This window comes from Gossypium arboreum, chromosome 4 (assembly GCF_025698485.1).
Source record: "Gossypium arboreum isolate Shixiya-1 chromosome 4, ASM2569848v2, whole genome shotgun sequence".
Classification (NCBI taxonomy): Eukaryota; Viridiplantae; Streptophyta; class Magnoliopsida; order Malvales; family Malvaceae; genus Gossypium; species Gossypium arboreum.
The window spans coordinates 18,370,694-18,386,192 of NC_069073.1; the positions used below are offsets into that span (position 1 = coordinate 18,370,694).

Here is a 15,499-nt window from a genome sequence, read left to right on the forward strand (position 1 = left end):
ATTCCGAATGTTCAATGGGTAAACCTGTGAGTTATTCGACAAGTAAGTCAATGATGAGGAAATATGACAATGTGTTACGAGTTGGTACAGCTATGTACAAAAACTCATATGAATGAGCTCGGCATGTGATGAACTTTTGGTAAGATTGAAAATGTGTAAGTTATGTCTTCAAATTTAAGCTATGCCTATGAATTTATGATAACACATAAGTAAACTATGTTATGTCAATTGCATTTATATATATTTGATTTTGTTGCTATTTATTTGCATGTGAATTTACTAAGCTTTATGCTTACTCCTCTCTCTTTTTCATTTTCTTATAGTATCGCCAAGCTAGCTCGAGGATCGAAGGGCGTCGGAGGCTCTATTACACTATCAACTGGACATTTGATATAGTTAGTCTTGATATTTTAAGTATGGCATGTATAGGAACTTGGTCTTTCTGTTATATGTCATATTGGTCTAGCCAAATGTGTTGGCTTATGATAATATTTGATTCATTTTGTATATGGCCATGTGATATGGTTTATATTGATTATTTGTGTTGTAACCCTAATCAATTATGTATGCATGCGATGTATTATGCTTAATGTGATTGCTTGTGGATGAGTAGTGTGATGAATAGCACATGTGCCAAATGAATGAATCATGGATAATAAGTATGACCAAAACTATGGTATAATTGAATAAATTGAAAGTAGGTTTAGCATGAGGAATGGATATGAAATTGGTATGGAATGCCATATGAAAGCATGATGGTTTGGGATAGGAGATATGTTGACATTGCAAAGGCATGGGTTAATCATGTTTATGAGTATTTGAGTGATTAAATATACTATGTTGCATGCCATCAAAGATGAATGACTGAATGAGCATTTAAGAGTGTCAAATGGCTCGAAAAATAGCCTCAAAGTTGTCCACACGGGTGTGTGTCTCGGCCGTGTGTGACACACGGTTTGCCCCATGGGTATGTGATCTGGTCGTGTGTCCCCTGCACCCTAATTAATGCAAAACAGAATGCCCAATAGTAAACACATGAGCGGAGACACTGGCGTGTGTTTCTGCCGCGTTAAAGGCACGACCTTGGGACATGGGCGTGTGCCCAGGCCGTGTGAAGTCTGCACCTAATTTTGGAATTTAATTCGGCACACAGTCTAAACACACGGGCATGTGACTCACAAAAATAAGAAAAAAATTTGTAAGTGTCAAAATGGTTTTGAAAGTTCTCGATGTAGTCCCAAACCACTCTCGATGTATGTTTTGGGCCTCGTAAGCCTTTTTATAGGATAAATTGCTTGTGATTGAAAGGTTTCAAATTTGGATGAAATTTTATGGCTCGGATTTGTATGCTTGTTTATGTTTAAGTTTGGTAATGCCTCGAACCCTGTCCTAACGTCGGATACGAGTAAGGGATGTTACAAATCTAATGTATTTAAGGCATCTTTACACCACAACAAAAGCGGATCTTTTTATCATCTTTTTGTCAACCCCTTTAATTCCCTCACCTTTTTTAGCCTTCTAGGTTTTCCTTTCTTAGCTGAGTAGTTAGTTGTTGTTTCCTTTTTTATTTTTACTACTCTTTTAGTTTTATTTCAAATAGATATCAAACTCTTCACTGTTATTTTGGGTTTTTTATTAAATCATTCAATAGATTTACTTCTTGTTGGTTATCAGAAGTGCAAAAATATTAACTTGGGTTGTGGGTTTCATCATTTTTTGTTGTTATCATCTTCATAAAAAAACTCTTTCAAGAGTCACTATGCATTTCTAAACCTAGCCCTTTTTGTGGTTACTTAATGAATCATTTAAGCATGAAATTGATTGGTTTTTGTATTTTGATGGTGAGTAGAAATTGTGTTTTGTACTGGTTGGTTGATTGAAATGTTGCATGATTAATTTTCGAGTCAGTGACTAAATCACAAAAAATTGGACTAAATCAAATAAACTTCAAAATCTGGAATAGACGCTTCTAAGGGAACATTTAGATAGGTGAGATCGAGAGGAGATCCTATTTTGACCTAATTTGATAATCCCAATTTAGTTTCGCGAGGTTGAGAGATAAACCAAAGTAAATCGTCTAATTGGGTAAAATAGTGATTGAGAGGTGAAATTGGACCAATTAGGAGTTTGAGCACCTTAGATCCTTAATTCAAGAATTAATTAGCAACATAGATGTCAATCAACTATTTTATCTTATCGAATTGATATTTGTTGTAGTTTTGATTGTTATTGAATTTAGTCTTCCAAGGTATAGTTTAGTGTAATTAACTTGAATTCTAAATTGTCATAATATAAAACTTAGATATTAGCTAGCTAGTCTTCTTAATTGTATGCTTGATCATTTTCGTTCATCTTATATTTGATCTCTCTTGGGTTCGATATGTGGAAGCTCAAAGTGTTCTATTGTAACGCATATAAATATTACAACTGACCCATCACACTTATAGTCAAACCCGCTTTTAAATTCTTATATTTAGTGCTAATTCTCCGTTTTACGTTCATACATCATGGCGCGGCCAACTATTCTTGAACATCAATTGTTCCAAAAAATAACAATTATTTCTACACAAGAATTGTTGTTTCAAAAGAGTCAAATGAAGTGGCATTGATACTTGTTTCATGTTAACTTTGGTACATCCTAAAACCACAATTTTCTAAAAGTAATATTTCTTATCAATGAAAATAAATAAAATATTAATAATTAAAACTAAGTTTTTATATATTGTCTTTTGCATGAGAATTTTAGTAGAATTTCTCATGCATAAATAATGTAGTAAGTGGTTTTTTACTAAATTATGAGAGAAAGGAAAAAAATTTCTCACATTACTAAAATATTTCTCTCGCTTTATTGCTACTGTACTAAAAAATCTTTTACTAGTAAATAAAAAAATTTATTTTCAAAGTCAATGAAATCAGTTGATTCATGGACTTAAAGGAGCATAATGGTAAGGAGATCATCAAACATAATATCACCTAGAAAAATGACAACAAATGGAGTTTATCGAAGGTTATGAGGCTCCTAACCAGATACTGATTAGGAATATAATGGGTTTAGCTCCTATCCAATACACATTTCCTCAATTATATCCAATACCATATCACTATCAGGTTCGAAGCCTTGAAAAGTCCATATCTTAAAGATAATGTTTATGAGTTAGGAGAAGGCACCAAAGAGAAGAAAAAGAAACAACTATATCACTCGAAGCTCTATGTGAGTCTTTAATGGCGGTATAGCTATGATGTTCTTAGCTTTTAATTAAACTTCCAATGAATTTATATGTCACATACTAATATTTGATGTCTTTGGAAGACAACACACACTAATCTTAGATTATTGGTATTAATTTTATTTTTTCAGTTGTAGTTTATCATGAAAAAGAAAATGCTAAAATTTATATTATGGATAACAAAACCAAGAATAGAAAATTTCTAATTTTTTAGTGATGAGAAAATAAACAAAACTAACATAATTATATATTAAAAGTATCACAAAATTTAAAATTATAATATGTTGAAATTTCTTGAAAAAATGCTAAAATTTCATTGAGACATTTCAACAAATAGTAAACAAACATATTATTCTATTACATTAAAACATAATCATTTAGACTCATGCTAACCCCTACGAAATTTACATATAAGCAAAATTACGATCAACAATTTTTCCAAACAAATACTTCAGCAAAAGTCATTTAACTACAAATTACAATAACAAGAATTTTTAAGCATTGACTTGACTCGTGATCTACATATGCGAGTTTTAAAGTAACGAAAAAAATGGAAACAAAAAAGCTCCTAAAGGGTTTTCTTTAGTATATAGGAAATTCACAACTCAATCCATCCACCCCTCTTTAATTGTATGTTCATTTAGTGTCTATTTTTAGTGCGCTATTATGTTCTAATTCTAAACTCTTTCATCACTTGATTATTGGAAGAGATGAGAGAGTTAGATTTGAGAAAATGATATTTTAGTATTAGAGTGTTTTTTCTTCCATTGATTTTTTTGCTACTTTTACGGTTTAATTTTGTTATAATTTTACTTCTTTTATTTTAATAATCCATGTGTCATTCATCTATCATAGTATTGGATATAAAAGGAGAATTGAGTTTTAGATTGGAGCCAAATTTGAATACAATTGCTAATTTGGATAGGCAATAATTAAGTATTCTAAGGTCCTTGTTTGAGGGCCCTACTAAACCTAAATGGAAGCATACTCAGGATGGAATACTCATGGTTAGAACAGCCTATTTTCAGGTTCTTGATAGTATGCAATTAAAAAGCACTAGACACATAGCTCGGATGTCTCAAAGAAAATATGGCAATTTCTATGGTCACTAAAGTTACCATACATGGTGACCATATTTCTTCAAAAAATCCTTAACAGGCTTTACCTTGCAAATCTAATATACAAAAGAGAATAAATTCCATAAGCATAGATAGTGTATTTTGTCAAGGAAATGAGGAGGACGTAAATCATTTGTTCTAGGAATGCAATTTTTCCAAACTGATATGGTTTGACTCATTGTTAGGGGTTCGCACTAGTGACCTTAGCATAAGTTTGATAAAAAAATATGGATCATTCAAACCATGGAATTGGCACTTGTAGGCAGGGACATCATGCAAAATGAACTTATAAATTTCGTGATTATCCTTTAGAAAATCTAGATGCACAAAAATAAAGTAATTATGAAGGAGTCAATCCCAACCCTTTCATAGTGCAAAAAAATTGATGAATACATTAAACAAATCAAGAAAGCACATGTTGCTTGGGATTTCGCTTTTGATTAGATTTTTACCATTTTGATTTCTCAAATTTTATTTGTAATTTGTCTTTCAATAATTTTAACTTTTAATTACAAAACCCTCTTATTTTTATTTTACTTATTATTAATGAAATAGAATTACCATCGAACCTTATGGATATGACCCACTCACTACTATATACAAAAATGTATATTTTTTAGTAAAAAACAATATTTTTGTTGGATTAGACATGCACCATATTCAAACTAAGAGTTATTCTCAACATAGTTGTTATAGGTAAAAGTTGTTCCGAGTAAGATTTGTTCTAAATAGGAACTTTCTAAACATGAGTTGGTTTTTCATGCGGCTATTCTTGAACATCAATTGTTCCAAGAAACAACTATTCGAACCAAAAATTGTTATTTTGGAATAGATATTAATTAGTGAAGTAGCATTATAAAAGAAATTACATGTTATTCTATTTTTTTTGTGGAAACACAATAAGCATGCTATTTTCAATTTTTTTTAGGGAAAATTAATAGCATGACATTCTTAATTATTTAAAGGTATAAATACTCTTATCGATTTTTGTTGAGTTCAAATTTATATTTGAATGCAGAAACAAACAAGACTTGAAGCAATGCTAAGACTAGTTCCAACGTGCAGGAAAGTAGACAAAACAAGATATGTTTACATAGTTTGGCTTCCCTGCATCTTTAAGGTCTACCCCAAATAAAATATTCACTATTTTAGCACTTCGTACAACAAACGGCTTCAAGTTCTAACACTCACCAGTTTAGACTTCTCACTATTGTACTTAAAGTTTTCCCCTTGAAATATTAGGATTCTTAACCAAGTAACACGCTTGATTATTACAACAATAGTGCACTCTCTAAATAAGTTCCTCACTCAACAAAATAAGTGCTCTCAATTTAAAACTGAAACCATACAAGTCTGCGTACTTTATATGTGTAAGTACTTGCTAACATACTCAATATTATACAATCAATTATCCCTTGAAATAAGGAAGATAAATATTACATAAATCTCAAAGATAATTCTTCCATCAGCTAAGGATATATTTTCTTCAATAGGCATTATTTGATAGTCTCATTTGTTTATGGGATATCAAATGTTTTGATCCAATCCCACTAAATCTTTAAGATACCATGCACAAGTAGATTGTGTTGTATAAAAAAATATTTGGTTGGGTCCAAAATTGATATCTTGTAAAGTTAAGGTGTTTCCAAGAAACTATCTTAAGAATAATTATTTCTCCTCCGTGTGTACAATGATCAAGAAAGACTATTCTCAAGATACAGTGTCTTTATTCGAACAGAGCAATTTGTATTTTACTCCAAATTTTTTTAAACCAGAATGAAATTTAGAGACACAATCAATAGAAAAGAAAGAAAGATTCACTCAAAATTGATGAACTCAATTCCATTTTTAATATTTTGGTGTCTATTGGAAACACAAAAACTTACGCATTTTTACATACCATTTTTAGCTTAAAATCATACCATTTCAATTAAATTCTTGTCGAAAAATAATTAATTTTTATAAAATAATTAAATTATACTTAAAATATGAAAATGATGAATTTTAGTTAATTTTATAATTAATTTTGAGTAATTTTGGTTATTTTCGATAGAATTGCACAAAGGGCGAAAAATGGCTCGGCAGACACTACTTAAAGCACAAAACCACGAAGCAATTTGAAGATCAAGGTGAATTAATTTCCTGCCTAAGACGGTCCAATTATGTATATTAATTCATAATATAATTAATTTTAATTTATACCCAATTTATTTTGGGCTAAATAAATTAATATTAATTCATTATGGAAAACGTGGTCTAGTTGAACCGAACCGATTGAAGTGAACCAGCGAAAGATTGGGCAGCCCAAAACCGGCCATATGCTGACCCAAATCAGCTAATTAGCTGATTAATTAATCTTGCAAAGAAGACCTTGAAGTCTTGCAAAATTTGCATTCAAACCCCTCCACAATTGGTGGATTTTTGGATTTGCCCCAAGCCGTTTTTAGCAAAATTGAAAGCATCAACTTTGCCACATAGGTGGCCGGCCAAGGGGTTGCTCTTTGGTTTCTATTTTAGCAAATTTCAGCTGCCACACTTAGCTATAAAATCCCCCCTTGGCTAATCATTCAAAGCATCTCATTCATTCCTCATTCATTTCACAACACTTCTCTCCTCTCTCATTCTTTTTCTCTCATTTTTCTATTTCAATTCCCTTGCTCTTGTGCCGATTTCTTCCCTTGGAAAAGGGGTGTTCTTCAACCATTTTGGAGTAGAAATTGAGTGTTCATCGAAGCTTTTATCGTTGAGGACAACAATAAGGAAGAACGGAGCAACCAAGTCAAGCCTCGAAAAACCACCGGATTTGATTCTTGTTCCCTATCTCTTTAATTTTTGTTGTTGTTATGATGAACATATCTATGAGTATTCATGTTGTTGGAATGGTTAATTTAATCAGCTTAACTTGAATTTATTTCGTGTTGGGATGATTGCATTTCATCTTCTTAAATTGTTAAAATTGTGTTTACGTTGTTATAGGCCTCGGTAAAATGCTTGATTAAGTAAAATCATGCCTAAGTTATCCTTGCGTTACGATTGTGAGGTAACTAATGAATTAATTATTTAAACAGATTGAAATTGTAATTAATTGACACAGTACTTGAACGGTGCATGTTTACTCTTCTAAGGTAGCTGAAGGTTAAATTAGCAATGTATCTGGCAATATTATTGCCTTGCATAACTTGCAAGATTATTGTGATTAAACTATTTCAAGGTAGGGATACCTTGTTACCTCACATAGTCTTTTATATGCTTGTTAGATTTAATTAATCATTTGAATTGACATAGGGATATGCAAGAGATTAGTTCAGTTTAATGAGTATGTATGTGCAATAACATGTTTGCTTACTAGAATCTGTTTAGTCAGTTGAATTGACATAGGGATATGTCAAGAGATGAATGGATTTTGGTATGTAAGTATGTTCATAAGTTAGCAAATTACCGGGTTGCCGTGATTTTATTCGTAACAATATAAACATAAGTTTAATAATTCTAAGATGAGAAGTGTAATTAATCCAACACAATTATATCATCTTGATTAAATCTTATTTTGAAACCGTGCATTAGAACTTTCTTTTACTTCATTTTTTATTTTAATTTTCTTAAGTTTTTAATCACCCTCTTTAAAAAAATATTTTTCTTCACCAAAGTGTTTTAAATTGCATTCATAAATAATCCTTTTCACAGTCCCTGTGGATACGATAACTCGACATTTACTTGTCACTTTATTACTTGTTGCGATTGTGTACACTTGCACATTTCCGTCGTTCCAAGTTTTTGGCGCCGTTGCCGGAGACTATTTTAAAAAGTCATTAGTTGTGAATTTGTTAGTTTACATTTTGGTTTATTTTTTTCTGGTTAATTTTTAACTTAATTAATTTTTCTGTGATTATTTCAGGTGTTTATGAATATTGACCGAATTATTGACCTACTCCCTGTAGACCCTAAGATAGAAAGAACTTTCTGACAGCGAAAAAGACAAGCAAATCAGAGGAGGATCGAATAGATGAACTTCGAAAATCCAATCCAAGGAAACAGAGCAAACCCTGCTCAAAATCCTATCCTTATTGCTGATGATAGGGATAGAGCTTTATGACAGTATGCCATGCCAGTATTTAATGATCTTAATCTGAGTATTAGAATACCCGAAATTGAGGCACAACAGTTCGAGCTGAAGCCAGTCATGTTCCAGATGCTTCAAATAGTGGGTCAATTCAGTAGAATACCTACCGAAGATCCTCACCTACACTTAAGACTATTTATGGAGGTGAGCGATTCTTTCAAATTAGCTAGAGTACTCAAAGATGCATTACGATTGAAGCTGTTCCCATATTCGCTGAGGGACAGAGCTCGAGCCTGGCTGAACTCATTGCCACCAAACTCAATTTCCACATGGCAAGAGTTAGCAGAAAGATTCCTTATAAAATATTTCCCACCTAGCAAGAATGCTAAGTTAAGGAACGAGATCACTGCCTTCCAACAAATGGATGATGAGTCCTTGTATGAGGCATGGGAAAGGTACAAAGAGTTATTATGAAAGTGCCCTCATCATGGAATCCCACATTGCGTCCAACTTGAGACATTTTATAATGGTCTTAATGCTCACATGAGGATGGTAGTGGACGCTTCTGCTAATGGTGCTCTCTTTTCTAAGTCCTATAATGAGGCTTATGAACTTATCGAAAGAATTGCCAATAAAAATTACCAATGGCCAACCAACCGAGCAGCGTCAGGAAGACGAGTTGCTGGAATACATGAAGTAGACCCTCTTACTTCACTCGCATCTCAGGTATCATCAATATCCTCAATGCTTAAAAATCTTACTACTAATGGGTCTAACAGTTTTGCATCACAGCCACCAAATCAATTCGAAAATATAGCCTGTGTTTATTGTGGGGAAGGACATTTGTTCGAAGAATATCCATCAAACCCAGAATCCATGTACTATGTAGGTAACCAGAACCAAAATCGAGGAAGGTAAGGACTGCAATCAAATTTTTATAACTTACCCGAATTTTTCTTGGAGTAACCAAGGAGCTGGAACCAGTAATACTTACACCGAGCCTAAATTGACCCAGCCACCAAGTTTTCTCCAACAAGTTCAGAAACCAACCCAAGCTGAACCATCCAATGGCTTAGAAAATCTATTGAAGACATACATGGCCAAGAATGACACCTTAATCCAAAGTCAAGCAGTTACATTGAAAAACCTAGAAAACCTAGAAACGGGCCAAAACAGAGAAAATGGGCCAAAGTATGAAATCAACACGGCTGGACTTCCTCACACGGGCAGCCCACACGGTCGTGTTAATTTGGTAGGCTCGAACACGGCCTGAAGTAATCGAACACGGACGTATGCCACAGGCATGTCCCTGCCAAGCCCAAGTTGAGTCCAATTCGGAAAAGGCTAATTTTGAGGGCCTCTAGGCATTCCAAAGCCTATAAATACACCCTAGAGGAGTAAGAAAAGGGAGACAGAGAAGGGGGAGTAAGGAATTACTCCAAGAAAGCCGATCGATCCATCTCGGAAGCTGGATTCATCATCAAGACTGAACATTTCTCCTCAATTTCCCTTCAGGAGTTTTGGGTTTTCTTTATGTTTTGTATTCTTTATTCTTTTAAGATGTTTTCTTATTTAGTCATGAACTAAATTCCCTAAATACCTAATGGAAATGAAACCTAAGATGAATCTTGTTATTATTTTTTGAATCGTATGATAAATATTTAACTTGTTCTTAATTGTGTGTTCTTAATTCTTGTTTTGATATCCCAGGATACTGATTCAAGACATGCTCTTCTTTAGAGGAGGAATAGACCCTATCTAAAAGTACATTTGTCATAATTAAGCGGAGCTGATTACGCGCCTAGAAATAGGGTGACAAGATTTTGTCGGATTAGGGTGAAACCTAATAAGGGGATCCATAGATCGAGTTAATGCAACCCTAGAGTGTTAATTAGAGAAAAGTCTCGGTTATTCAATCTAGGGATTAGACGTTATTAGTCTTGAATAAGGATAATAACATAACTTAGGGATCTCTACGGAACAACTTGAATGAATAAATCATCCGATTCGGAGCCAGAATAACAAGTAAAGTCTAGGTGGATTTTTCCTTAGGTATTGTCTTAAGTCAATCGATTTTCCCCAAAAGTAATTCCCCAATTCTTTTCTCTGTGTGTTCTTAGTTTAGATAATTAGTTAATTAAAACAAAACCTCTTTATTTTTAGGCTAGATAATAAAAAGGCAGTCATTACTAGTACTTTTAGTTCCTTTGGGTTCGACAATCCAGTCTTGCTAAAACTATATTATTGTTTGATAGGTACACTTGCCTACATCGCGATAATAGTTAATTCAAGAACGAGTAATTATAAATATTTAAAACCTATCACGAAATCACGCGATCAAGTTTTTGGCGCCGTTGCCGGGGAACTAAGATATTAGGAACGCTCAATTTTTATTACTTTAGCCATTTATTTTTCTTGAAATTTAATTTAATTTTACTATTATTATTATTTATTAACCTACTCTTTCTTTCTCTTGGCAGGTTTTTTATAGTTTATGACTAGAAGAAACCTGTCGGGACCATTACTTTTTGACGAAGAAATCGATTGCATAGTTCGTAGAAACCAAAGAGAAATAAGACGAAGCTTAAGATACGCGGAGAATGAGTAAGAAGACGATACTCAGCCCCCAACCAAAGAGATGGATAAAACCCAAGGCAATCAGCTACCTCCTGCAATTGTGGCTAATCAAAATCCTGCTCCAAATACTATGTATGACTATGCTAAACCTTCTTTCATAGGAACTGAGTCAAGTATAGTTAGACCTGCTATTGCTGCGAATAAATTCGAACTGAAACCTGACACAATGCAGATGATACAGCAGTTTGTTCAGTTTGATGGTTTGCAGGATGAGGATCCCAACACTCACTTGGCCAATTTTCTGGAATTTTGCGACACTTTCAAAATTAATGGCGTTTCTGATGATTCCATTTACCTTCGGTTATTCCCTTTTTCACTGAGAAACAAAGTTAAACAGTGGTTGAACTCGTTACCACGAGGGTCTATCACTACTTGGGAACAAATGACCGAACATTTTTACTAAAATATTTTCTACCTGCTAAAACGGCTAAGTTACATAATGATATCTCTTCTTTTGTGCAAATGGACTTAGAAACACTTTACGATGCATGGGAGAGATACAAGGATCTATTGCAAAGGTGCCCTCACCAAGGGTTACCTCTATGGCTGCAAGTTCAAACTTTTTACAATGGTGTGAATCCCTCGACAAGACAGGTGATTGACGTAGCTGCTGGAGGAATCATCAACAAAAAAACACCTGAAGAAGCTTATGAATTCATTGAAGAAATGTCACCGAATAACTATCAGTGGCAAGTCATGAGGACTAAGCCAACAAAAACATCAGGCGTTTATAACATACGTCCAATAATGAGGTGTGACTCAAGTGGAGGAGGTGTGCATACAGAATATTAATCCTTCAATCCTACAACCGAAGAGGAACAAGTCAACTATATGGGTAACAATAACTTTAGATCTCAAAAGAACCCATACAGTAATACTTATAATGTAGGTTGGAGGAACCACCCATATTTCTCCTGGGTGGTCAAGGGAATCAAAAGCCATAAAATCCTCAGGGTTTTCAACAGCCACCTTATCAACAAGAGAAGAAACCAAACTTTGAGGAGATACTCTCTAAATTCATCTCGACATCAGAAACCCGTTTCCAAAATACCAAGACAGCACTTAAAAATCAACAAGCATCGATCCAAGGACTCGAAACTCAGATAAGCCAGCTATCCAAACTAATCTCCGAACGACCATAAGGTAGCTTACCAAGTAATACTGAACCTAACCCAAGGGAACACCTCAACGCAATTAGTACTCAAGATAAGGAAGGATTCATTGCTCCTGAGCCAGAATTGATGCAAGAAATTATGGTGAGAAAAGGTAAAAGTGAGGTAAGTCATAATAAAATGGTGAATGAAGAATATAAACCTCGTGTCTCATACCCTAATGTGACAAGGAAAGACCGTTCAGACAAACAATTCGGTAAATTCCTTAAACTTTTGAAAAAATTACATATTAACTTACTGTTTATTGAAGCTCTGTCGCAGATGCTGAATGCAATGAAATTTTTAAAAGAACTTTTAGTAAATAAGTAGAAGTTGGACGAAGTGTCGTATGTGGAGCTAAACGCAGTCTTCTCAGCTATTCTACAGAATAAGCTACCCCACAAATTGAAAGATCCAGGGAGTTTTACAATTCCTTGCTTAATTGGTAGTTTAGATGTAAATCACGCATTAGCTGATTTAGGGGCTAGTATTAACGTCATGCCTTACAAAATGTTTAAGCAACTAGGTCTTGGGAAACCTAAACAAACTAGGATGAGCATTCAATTGGTAGATAAAACTATAAGATTTCCTAGGGGTATTATTGAAGATGTACTAGTGAAAGTAGATAAGTTTATATTTCCCGTTGATTTCGTTGTTCTAGACATAGAGGAGGATAATAACACCCCTTTGATTTTAGGGAGGCTCTTTTTAGCAACTGCTAAAACAATTATTGATGTTGGCACAAGTGAGCTTACACTTCGTGTGGGAGACAAAACAATCACCCTTTAAGCTCGTAATTCTAGCATCACATAGAACATTGAAGGTAATGGTCCACACCATTCTACTAAACCTAACAATATGGTGCAACCTACTTTGTAGAAAATGAGTCTGAAGGAAGCACACGAGTCGTTCTCAAGCAATAGTAGAGGAACTATTCATGAAGATCGAAGACTACAAATTGTGGAACTCAATGAATGACGGATGCACAAACCAAGACCACCCGACAAATTGAAACTACGCCAAAAAGAGCCTGATACCTCTCCAAACCAACTTAAGGTTGGTGATAAGGTCTTATTAGATGCCGCAGATCCCCACATTGTCACTACCACACCGAATAAGGAAATATCTCTTACGGTACTCAGTATTTTTCCATTCAGTACGGTGGAGGTGAGTCATCCCAAGTTCGACACTTTTAAGGTAAACAACACCAGATAAAAACCTTATTTTAATAAGACTGATAGCAGGAATGAGGAGTATAAACTCCTCAAACCACCATGACCATTCACTGAAGAGGTAAGTCTAGCTTAGACTATCAATAAGCGATTCTTGGAAGGCAACCCAAGCACTAACATTATTAATTTCTTTAAATTTTGGTATTTAACTCCCAACCTACTAATAGAAATCTTGAATACAAGTGCTTCCACAGAGACACGGCCAAGCACACGGGCGTGCCTAAAGCCGTGTAAAAATAGGGCAAAAGAATTTCCCAAACGGGCTACGATTAAATGCCACGACCGTGCGATATGGCTGTGGTCGAGCCTGCCAAAACAACACGGGCGTGTGACACACCTGTGTGGAAGAACCGTAGACGAGACTACTAAAATCTCACGCCGGTGTCTAACACCTATGGGTGAACCTGTCAAATTAACACGGGCGTGGAGATTGAACACACGGGCGTGGGAGAAGTGAACGAAACTAGGCACGGCTATGCAACATGGTCGTGTTTACCAACACGCCCGAGACACACAGGCGTGTGTCGAATTTTAGATGCGCTAAAATAGGAAAAACGTGAAATACACGGGCTAAAATTGGGGCACATGGGCGTATCCCATGGCCATGTGTCCCAAAATCTATAAATAGGCAGCACTATTCACTTTCTTCTCCAATCAAAAACCCTAACCCTAGCCACTGCAACTCCACACGGCCCCTTGTCACGCCCGTGCGCCACCTTCAACTTTATTTTTAAAGCTTAATCTCTCTCTCTCTCTTAGCACTTTCAATGTCATCTTCAAGAGAAAAGAAAATCGTCGTACCAACCTCGAAGAAGAGGAAGGGAGCATCATCTTCCGAGGGTCCAACCGCGAAAATTTGTCACCCTCTCCTACAGTTTCCACGAGGGCCCCAAGAAGAGCTCTTCCAAATACTTCGGGCCCGACCCTTAATTGTGTGCCGCTGCATCAACTGAGTTGCCATAGAACAAGTCCAGATGGCTGATGTGATTCGGGCTCTCCTAACCACCAACCCTTGGGAGCTGTTCTTTGGGATTATCGAGCCGACATACCTCGAGCTCACGATGGAACTGTGCTCAACGTTCCATCTTCAGACCGTAAGGATGAGGTAAGATGATCCCAGCACGATCCAATTTCACCTAGGATGATTAATCTGCCAGCTAAGCATCCCAGAGTTTGGTGCTGTACTAGGCTTATATACAGAAGAGTTCAGGGAGGAGAATGAACTACATGCTCTTAGTCGCCACATACATGTCTCTCCCTCGAAGTGCTGGCACACGTTGGCCCCTAGCACGACCTCCTACAATCCTAGCCACTCCAAGGCATCAGTTCTCCCACCATCCCTAAGGTATTTACACGCCGTTTTAGCTCACACGATTGTAGGGAGGCAAGAGAGTACTGGCGTCGTCAACACCTACTACGTTTACTTCTTATGGTGCATGTAGCAAGGGCATGTCATCGACCTTGCCTATTTCATCGCCCTTGCGATTTAACACGTATCGAAAGGGGACCATCTCCATTGGCCCCTACGTGACCCGGCTAGCGCGACACTTCGGGCTCCTCAACACCGCGGCCTAAGAATCATCCCTCACCCTCATTGGCCAGATGTCTCCACAAGGCATCTCAAGCATGCTTAGCATGAGGATGATCGAGAGGCGCCGAGGAACCAACCCTGGCCAGTATCGTCTCGCCCAATCTACCGAGGAGGAGGCCTACGAGGACATTCCTGATGATGTCCCTCCACAGCACGAGGACCCACCGACTCAGCCACCACCACCCTCTCATCTAGTTCATCGATGGCTTCATATGCTGACATCTCTGAGCGCCTCACCCGATTCGAGCATCAGTGTTTTCAACAATTTGACAACATTGATGCTACTCTACAGTAGATTTGTCAACATCTCCACATCTCATCGCCAGTCCCACCTCGCGAACCATCCAGCGATGAAGATGTTTAGAAATATTTATTTATTATTTTATGTTTGTTGAATTTTTATTAAAACTACTTTTTAATTTTATTAGATTTTAGAAATGTTATTTTTTATTATTAATTTCAGTTATTTCCTTTTGAGTAATT

The 15,499-nt window shown here is 35.8% G+C and overlaps 2 non-coding genes across 2 annotated transcripts; both read right to left on the reverse strand.

Moving 5' to 3' along the window:
• Window positions 1-8,792: 8,792 nt before the first annotated feature.
• LOC128292565 (small nucleolar RNA R71) lies at window positions 8,793-8,899 on the reverse strand. The gene has a single exon (XR_008282550.1). It is a non-coding gene; the product is annotated as a small nucleolar RNA R71 (small nucleolar RNA).
• Window positions 8,900-11,471: 2,572 nt separating this feature from the next.
• On the reverse strand, window positions 11,472-11,578 carry LOC128291910 (small nucleolar RNA R71). The gene has a single exon (XR_008281894.1). It is a non-coding gene; the product is annotated as a small nucleolar RNA R71 (small nucleolar RNA).
• Between the last annotated feature and the right edge of the window lie 3,921 nt (window positions 11,579-15,499).